This window comes from Melopsittacus undulatus, chromosome 5 (assembly GCF_012275295.1).
Source record: "Melopsittacus undulatus isolate bMelUnd1 chromosome 5, bMelUnd1.mat.Z, whole genome shotgun sequence".
Classification (NCBI taxonomy): Eukaryota; Metazoa; Chordata; class Aves; order Psittaciformes; family Psittaculidae; genus Melopsittacus; species Melopsittacus undulatus.
The window spans coordinates 82,564,007-82,572,485 of NC_047531.1; positions in this window are offsets into that span (position 1 = coordinate 82,564,007).

The following is an 8,479-nucleotide window of genomic DNA, read 5'->3' on the forward strand; positions in this document are numbered from 1 at the left end:
AGGAGTGATGAATGCATACTTTAATGGTCAGGATTTTTCTCATCTGCCCTTAGATAAACAGAGCATTGTCTTATAGCTGTCTAGTCACCTTAGGGATGGAAAAAAAAAGGTGTTACTTTGATTCATCTGTTCTAACACAAATGTCTATTATGGAGAAAAAAATACATTGCATCCTAGAAATGCATTTTTCTGTCCCTTCACTCTAAAAGGGCTCTGAATCACAGGGGAAAAAGAAAAATATTAATTTTCAGTCAATAGTGACACAAGAAAAGCAGATAGGGACATGTACCGTTTTGGTTTTAACCCTTCTTAGCTTGACATAAGCCGGTTGTGAAGCTGGACCTTCAGAGCAAGGCTGAAGGTCATTCATTCCAGCTGAGTGCCTGGCTGCAGGAGATGGCAGGCATGTGCTGCTACTGTGCCCCTGCCAGTTTCAAAGGGGTATTATTTAGCTAAAAACAACTGTCAAGGTCAAGTGAATGCCTGTTTATTTATAGCAGCAGGGCAGTGCCATTAATCAGCATCAGGTGCAGACTAACAAAGGAAAATGAGCAGGTCTAGGAATGACATCCCCAGCTCGTGTTCCCACTGCTGCTCATGTGCTGGAAGTCTGCTTTACAGCTACAGTGAATACTGTCATGAGCTTGTTAGTGAATTGGGTTACTGTATGAATGAGACACAGTGCACTCCTGCAAAGAGTGCACTGTAAACCTGGGGTTGGCCTAGTCCTTATAGAACTGGTGGCACTTCAGCATGCAAAATGACACTAGTTCTATCATCACAGAAATATCTGAATGATTCTGGCTGTTAAGGGCCTCAGCCATACTGGTTCTGGGAGTTTTATGATATTTAGCCCACTGTTCTTCACTAATGTCTTCTAAGGTAGCATTTGATGTTGTAAAACGTTATGGGTATTTCTATCTCAAGATGTAAGGTATGGCAGCATCTCTTAAATAAGCAATCGTGAAATACATGTGTAATAAACATAAATATATATATATATGAATATATATATATAAACACTGAGGTTGTTTAACTATGTTACTAAGCATTACTGTATTATTTACATTGTGCTGCCCTCATTGATAATAATATAACCTTCACCTATTTCAGGTGTCTGGGTCAGGAAATGAAGGGTGCTTTTCTATTGAGTTTCATATAAGCTCTTTATTGCTGCTACTCCCATTCTGGGTATGCAGAGTCTCACAATTACTTTGATCCCTTTCCAGATGGTCTGAAGATTGAACACCACAACAGAGGTGGCACAGCTTGTACTGATCTATGGTTTCCTTCACGTAGAAAATGAACAACAGAGAAATACATTTGGATGGCTTTCTTGGCATCTATCTTTGATGACATCTTTCTGGTTTGTGCTCTGGAGGGACAAATATGTTAGCTAGCCAGGTCAGGGAGTGTCAGAATAATGTTTATTATCCTGACTGATATCTTTTGCTCTAGCTCTACTTGGAGCTTCAGCCTAAAAGTCAGTGGAAACTCCACCTGGAACAAAGAGTTCTACTGTTTTATAGAGGTTTATAGGCTCTTGGGGAGAATGCCTTTGAACAGCTGGTGTGGCATTTTATGCTCTGGATCACACAATCTGATTGAGATTTTCAGGCACAATCATAGCACGAGCAATATTATATGATGTTGTCTCACAACATGTTGCATCTATCTCTACCCTGCCTGCCTTGTGCCCATTTGCTTCAGCACCATTTCCTCCTCCAGAGTTAGGTTTCAGCCCTATTCTCAGTGAAATCTACTCTGTCCTGACGTCCATGTCAGGGTAATATTTGTATGCTGTGTATACCCAGCTCCAAAGTATTTAATGATCACATCTCAGCTGATAATTTCTTTTAATGGTGTTTTCTATTATCCAGTTACTCTTTTGACCATGTAGCAGATTTTTGCTTCAATCGCAGTGTCAGAAATCTGTATGAAAGCTCCATTAGCTTAAATTATAACTGTAGTATTCAGACTTAAGTTCCCTTTGGTCCTCCCTTCACGATCATTGCTTCTGAGCCTGAGAAACAATAGGAAACCATACCTAAGCACTGAATGATCTTTCTTTTTCCTCTTGGCTCTAGATTTTTCTTCATAGCATATATGGGTACTCTGAAAATGTGTTTTGGTTTGGTTTTGTCTTTTTTAATCATATCCATCCTTCAGGGGCAGAAGAATGTAAACCCAGAAATAAATTGTTCTACAGACTCTCTGGTTCTCAGACTTACAGTTGTATCTTGAGATCTCTTACAGAGGGAATACAGCATTTTACAGCAAAAAAGTAAGCCAGGAGCAAATAGGTGGCTCCAGATACGGTTAGCCACCCAGGAGACAGCAGTATCAAGAGACAATATAAAAGGGGCTGTAAAGATTGTTTCAAGGTTCAGGGGTTTGTCATTTATGTGTAATTGGATTTGCTGCCAAATGAAGAAGAAAATGAGACTATCATGAAGCAACTCCTCATGACCTCTGAAGAACTTGATACACAATTAGCACTGTGAGTGACAGACTGTTATTATTTATTTCCACTGCATTTCATGTAATAGCAAGACAGAAAACTATCTAAGGAAAGGGTGGTAATCATGGAATCAGAGCACAGATAAAGCTGAGAGAGCATGCTAGAGATTGTAGGGATGTCAAACTTACCAGGACAACTGGGACAGCGTCTTAGGAACACCACCAACAAAACCATAAACTAGGAGTTTTATGAGAGGTAAATTAGGAGTAGCTACAGAGGAGAAAGAGAATGAAACACAACAAATTAACAAAGGAGATCCATGTGCTTCCCCTGAGTGCTAGGAGTCTGCTCAGAAATTACTGGCAAGTCTCTCCACTACTCTGAGACACACTTCTGCATCTGCACTCCTTGTAATGAGCTTTGAGACACAGAAAACAAGCAGGCTGCTGCACTGAATGGATTTTTAACAATGTATGTACTGGGTCAGAGCAATGGATCATTTAATCCAGGGCCCTGATGCCTGTTGTAGTGAAAAAGGAATACAAGCAGCAAGACAAATACTAAGAGAAGTTAATTCCGGTATGTCCTCTTAACTGATGGAGTTTCCTGCTATTACTTAATTGGAAATCACAATGGCAATGTCCTAATAGCACCCAGGCAAGGAGTCCCCAAAGCAACACCATCAGTAGGGGGGGACAGTGGTTAAACCTTGGGGAAGTCTGGCAATAGTTGTTTCAGAATGAGCTCTGGCACAAAAACCCAGATCTAAACCATCCATCTTCAGAGCACTTCAGTTCTGGAGTCACAGCATGGAGAGCACTTGGAACATTCAATTCAAGCTTATTCCTCAGTAGAAAAAAATTCAGCTTATGGCTATGTTTGCTTCTAGTAATTTTACATTACAACTAAAGGGAGTTGTATAAAGCCTGTTTGTTTTAACTTTATTAAAAAGGCATCTCCAGGAATGCATTTGTAGAAGTAACTTAGAGGAGAAACCAAACTTCTCACTCTGGTACTGTGAATGGAGGGAGCTGATCATCTTAGGCATTTTAAACTGCTCACTAACACAAGCAAGCAATGTCACTGGCTGTGTAACCTAGCCCTTCTGTAAAGTAAGTACATCTTCCTCAGCTCACATGACCCCTTGCGAGGACAAAGGTCCTGTTTCTGCAGCCTTCTTGTCTCAGGAGCTTGTAAACTTCTTTACCTTAGGTAACATCTTCTCCTTATTTAGTTCCACTTACCTCAGGGGGTTGCTTGCAAAGTAATCAGGGCTGATATGGGCATCATAAGCTGGCTGAAATAAGAGTCTGAGAGATCCACATGTTGAGGACTGTGCTTCAAGAAAAGCAAATTGTTCCATGAGTGGGAGAAGTAATAGGTTTCACTTGTAATGGCTCTGTCATCTGCATTTTCTGAGGTCTAGTACTGGGTGAATTAATCAGCCTTTCCATTACTCAGAACATTACAAGGTCTCTCTCCTGTACCCAGTCCCTGTCTCATGAAGCTTCTGGGAACCTCATCTGTCTTCTGTCAAGGTGGTTGAAATTGGCCAAGCAGTCCAACATTTATGGAAGAAGGAGGAAGGAAAAGATGAAGACAGGATGGGATAGGGAGCTTGATGCTCCCTAACCTTCCTTCCCTGAAAAAACAGCCAAAAAGCCTCATTAGGGGGATTTAAAGCTGGACAATGCACTTCACATTTTAGGTGTTTATTTTGCAGTGGTCATTGTTGTTTATGCTATGGTGTGCATAATACTGGTAAAAAACCCAGTGCAAACCCTGCAGATTTTAAGTTGTATAATAGCCCTACCTTCCACTACAGGAAATTACTTTAGACACTAGGCTGGTACCAGCACCTGTGGCAGGAAGAATGGGTGAGAACCTATTTCAGAGGCAGATGCGTATATGAATGGCCAAGCTGTAAGTTCAGATGCCAGCAGTGCTGAGGGAGGTGTAGATCTAGGCTTCCCAACTAGGAAGTCAGATTTGCTTTGGTCTGTGGACTGATGACACATTTGATTGATATCCTCCCTTGGTTCCCTCTTTGCAGCATCACCCTCTGAAGGTGGTTAGCCCTGTGGTTATAGTTTGGGCTAGATCTGAAAGGAGGGGCTGGGTAAGGCAAGTCTGTTTATCTCACAGAGCCTGGAAACAAGGAAGATGAACTCTTACACTCAGCTTCTCAAACCATTTGTGCCCCAGGGCACAGCCTTTGCCTGTGATCAGACCCACATGCAGAGTTGCTGCTGAGTCAGGGCCAGAAAACCTTCCGGTATGAGCTGTCAGCCGTGTGAAATTGGCCTTTAACACAGCAGGAAGAGTGCAGGGTCTGGTGCCAGCTTTTGGCCAAATAAGGGGACTGTAAACAAGATACAAGCCCCAGAGATGCAGTAACACATGGAGACGAATGAAACGTTCTGTAATCCAGTGGCAGTTACTGGTGGCCTGTTGTGGTGGCTTATCTGTGTATTATCTGTGGGCTTCATCCCCCTTTGCAGCCTCTCTGTTGTTCCCCTGTGGGCTTTTGGGTGCTCATGCAAAAGTGCAGCAATCCTTCCCTAATTCCACAGAAGGATTTGACCCTTTAAATCACATTATTCCAGCCATGCTGTCATTCTGCATTCCTTAGTAGGCAACTGTTGATGTTACAGAGTAAAAAAAACAAACAAAAACCATCAGAAAAAAACCCAAACACTTAATACCCAGTATTACTGAATATAGACATTTTCAAAAGGAGTATTTTCTGTTAGTGCCTGGCAGGCAGCAAATGGGTACTCTGCCTGAACTCAGAGCTGGGCTGGGGACAGCATGGGGTTTGAATGCCAGAGGGAGCAACACTGGGCATATATCCATGCCAGGAGCTTGTTTACATTGGCCGCTAAGCCTGAGTCAGTGCTTATCAGGGTGTGTTTTTCATCTTCTAACCTACTTGATTCACTTGCCACTTAAAATGTATTTCATGGCAGGTTTTGTTAGATTTAATATAGTGAGGGCAAGAAGGATAAAAAGAGAATATGGAAAGTACAACTGGTTCTATTAGTAGGTAAAGTATTTTTGGTGCAAACAGAGCAGGCTTTGTTCATTTTAACTCAACCAAGCTTAATCTAAGGACTCCAACTTCTCCAGCATTATCAGGGGCAACAGGGGGGCCTCACAGGCAGGAGCTGCCTGGGCTGAGCGGTGTAATACACAGGATGAAGGGATCTTGCTTGGCGAGGCGGCTGGTTTCTCCTGGTTTCTTTGGCTGTCCTGCTTAATTACGGATGCTAATAGCAGCTTCTCCTCTTACAGAGTTCCTCTCCCAGGAGGGAGTTAGGGTTTCCATCGTGTGCTAAACAAAGCCGCACTGTTTAATAGTCCTATTGTCCTGCTAGCACTCAGCTAAAGGGCAATTCGGGCTGAGGAAAGCTGGGGTAGATAATCCCATAGGAAAGATTTACCTTTGGCAGCTTCCACTTCAGCATTGTTGCTGTGGGAGTTGTGACTATTTCAAATCACAGGATTAACTGCAGGCTGAACCTGGGAGACAAACCTCACATTTTAATTCTGCTTTGTTGCGGTGTGCAACAGTACATCAGAAACTAAAATGACAATAGCTCCAGAAGTTGTATTTCTGGCTTTTTCACCACAGGCACTGACGCAGCTATGGATGCTCAGTCTGCTACGTGGTTTTGTGCTCCAGTGCTGCGCGGAATCCAAGTGCATCAGAGTCTTTGGTAGGATGCCTGAAGATTTCTTCTCTCCCCCTCCAGTATCTAGCATCTGAGCTAAAGAAGTGTGGTACTGTTATCTGGGAACAAAAGCAGGCTGTTCTGAGAAGTGAAAGCAGTGCTTGTGTTTTGCAAACTTCTACAAGGAATGTGCACATTCCATACTAAAGTGCACAAACCAGGAGAGTAAAATGAAAGGAAAAAAAACCCCAGGCATGTTTTCATAATGGAAGTGTATAACTTTCACATAGACATGTATGATGTTTAGAACTCTGTAACTTTTGATAGGGAAGGTTGGAAAGCACCCACTGGAGTTTGCTGCTCCATTATTATATGCTTTGTCATGCCAATAATCTGAATTGTCATTGCACAGGAATTAACAGAGTGAAAGTCCTATTGTGCAGATAATTGGAATGGATGTGGTAAATAGGAAAAGAGCCTTGTTTAGGCTAAGATGCTGCTTTGTGAAGCTCTTCAGTCTCCTATTCATGCATTACAAAAAGGCTGGAAGCACAGATCATACAAAAAGGAATTGTAGGAGAACATGAATGGTTCTTACTCTTTACTGACACCACTCAATTTACTTTGTTATTTCATAAAAAAACCCCAACATGTTAAAGCATAGTGTAAAGTGTTAAAAATTTCCATATGTTTTTAAGCTTTTAAGAGTATTTTTAAACTTTCAAGTTCCAAAACAAAGATCCTATTTTGCTTCATCTTTTTTTTCCCTTAAGCCTTAATGAAGACTTTCATTATTGTAGCCTCCATATAAGATTTAACTCTGACATCCTTATTCAAACCATGTTGATAACTATTGCTGCAACTCTCTAATTATGCCATCATAAATTAATAGTTTACTCATATGTTACACATGTTTTACTCGCCATAGAATATAACTCAGAAAATCTTCCTGAAAATTCTGCTTGTGCCCATAAGTATTTGATAGAGGATGAAGTTTACTTTGCTCATGGACTACACAGAACCTTTGCTCAAAGTGCAGGCAACGACATATAGACCAAGTTGTTGCTTTGGTGGTTTCAATAGATGATATTTGTTGGGTAAAACTCAGAGAAACTCTTAGTTGGGAGAAAATCCATGGGATCCTCCTGATTAAAGCACTCAGTATATTAGCTGACTTCTATAATGCATTATGTCACTTTAAACAGTTTATAGGCTATTAGAGAGTGATAAACACATGCCTGTGTTTAACTTGGTATTCCTGGAAGGCCTTTGCAAGTTGCAAAATATCCTTTACTGGGAACTTGTGTACCTTAGTTAAGACAAAGCATAGTTAGTTGCTGACTTCCACATACAAAGACAAGAAAACTGCAAGAAAGGAAATTTCAGTTTAAGGAGCTGGTAACAAAAATCAGATTCTGGAGTAGGAAAGCAGGCTGCTGGAGAGCACCAGGAGGTAGGCCAAGAGACAGCACCCTTAACCCTTTCCTTTGCTGTGAGCTGCAATCCCCAGTTGAGGCAGGCAGAGGCAATGGACATATGAAAATGTTGACTTACTTTGAAAAGAGAAGCAATAAGAAAGACCAGTAAGAAATGGTGAAGAACCCCAGGAGTCCTTTATTCAGTTGGACAATGTTCTCCATTAGTTTCATGTTTATTTTTAGTCTAAGAAGGGGTTTGTATGTTAATTAGAAACTGGAATTTAAGTCATACTTCATGCACGTTTGAAATCTTATTTTAAAGAAAATAGAGTTCTATCTTATATAAGCTGTCTGATGCCATACAAAGCAATTCAGAAATTGGTCATTACTTGCAGTAATGCCTGTTGTTAACCCCAGCTCTTTTGTAAAATACTGATGGGAAGCTCACTTTCCTGCTTTTTGAAACAAAGCAATAGGGAGCAAATCAGCAAATGAAGCTCTTACAAAACCAGACTGGTTTTCTACCAAAGCACCAGGCAGAAATCTAGGATCTTTCTGTATATCCTCCTGCAAAGGTTAGAAGAAAGGGGAATAGGCTGTTTCTCAGATCCTCTTGTATCTGCTAGTGTCAGACTGTTTTGCCCTTCAAGAGCAGATAATTAAAGCACCACTGACATGGGGGCTGTTCAGTACTCCTGACCAGGTGTGGGAGATGCTTTATTAAGCAAGATACACAAATGCATACTCCTCAGAACCTCAAAGTAGTTTAGCAAGTAAGAAAGGCATTGGAAGGACATAAATTTGCTAATGATTTCCTCATCTGATAAAATTCTGTCCCAGTCGCATGGCTTTGTTTGTTCAGTGATAGAATATTAGCTAAACTACAGATAGAAAAGAGTGACTGTCTAGATCAGCAGCCCTTGGTC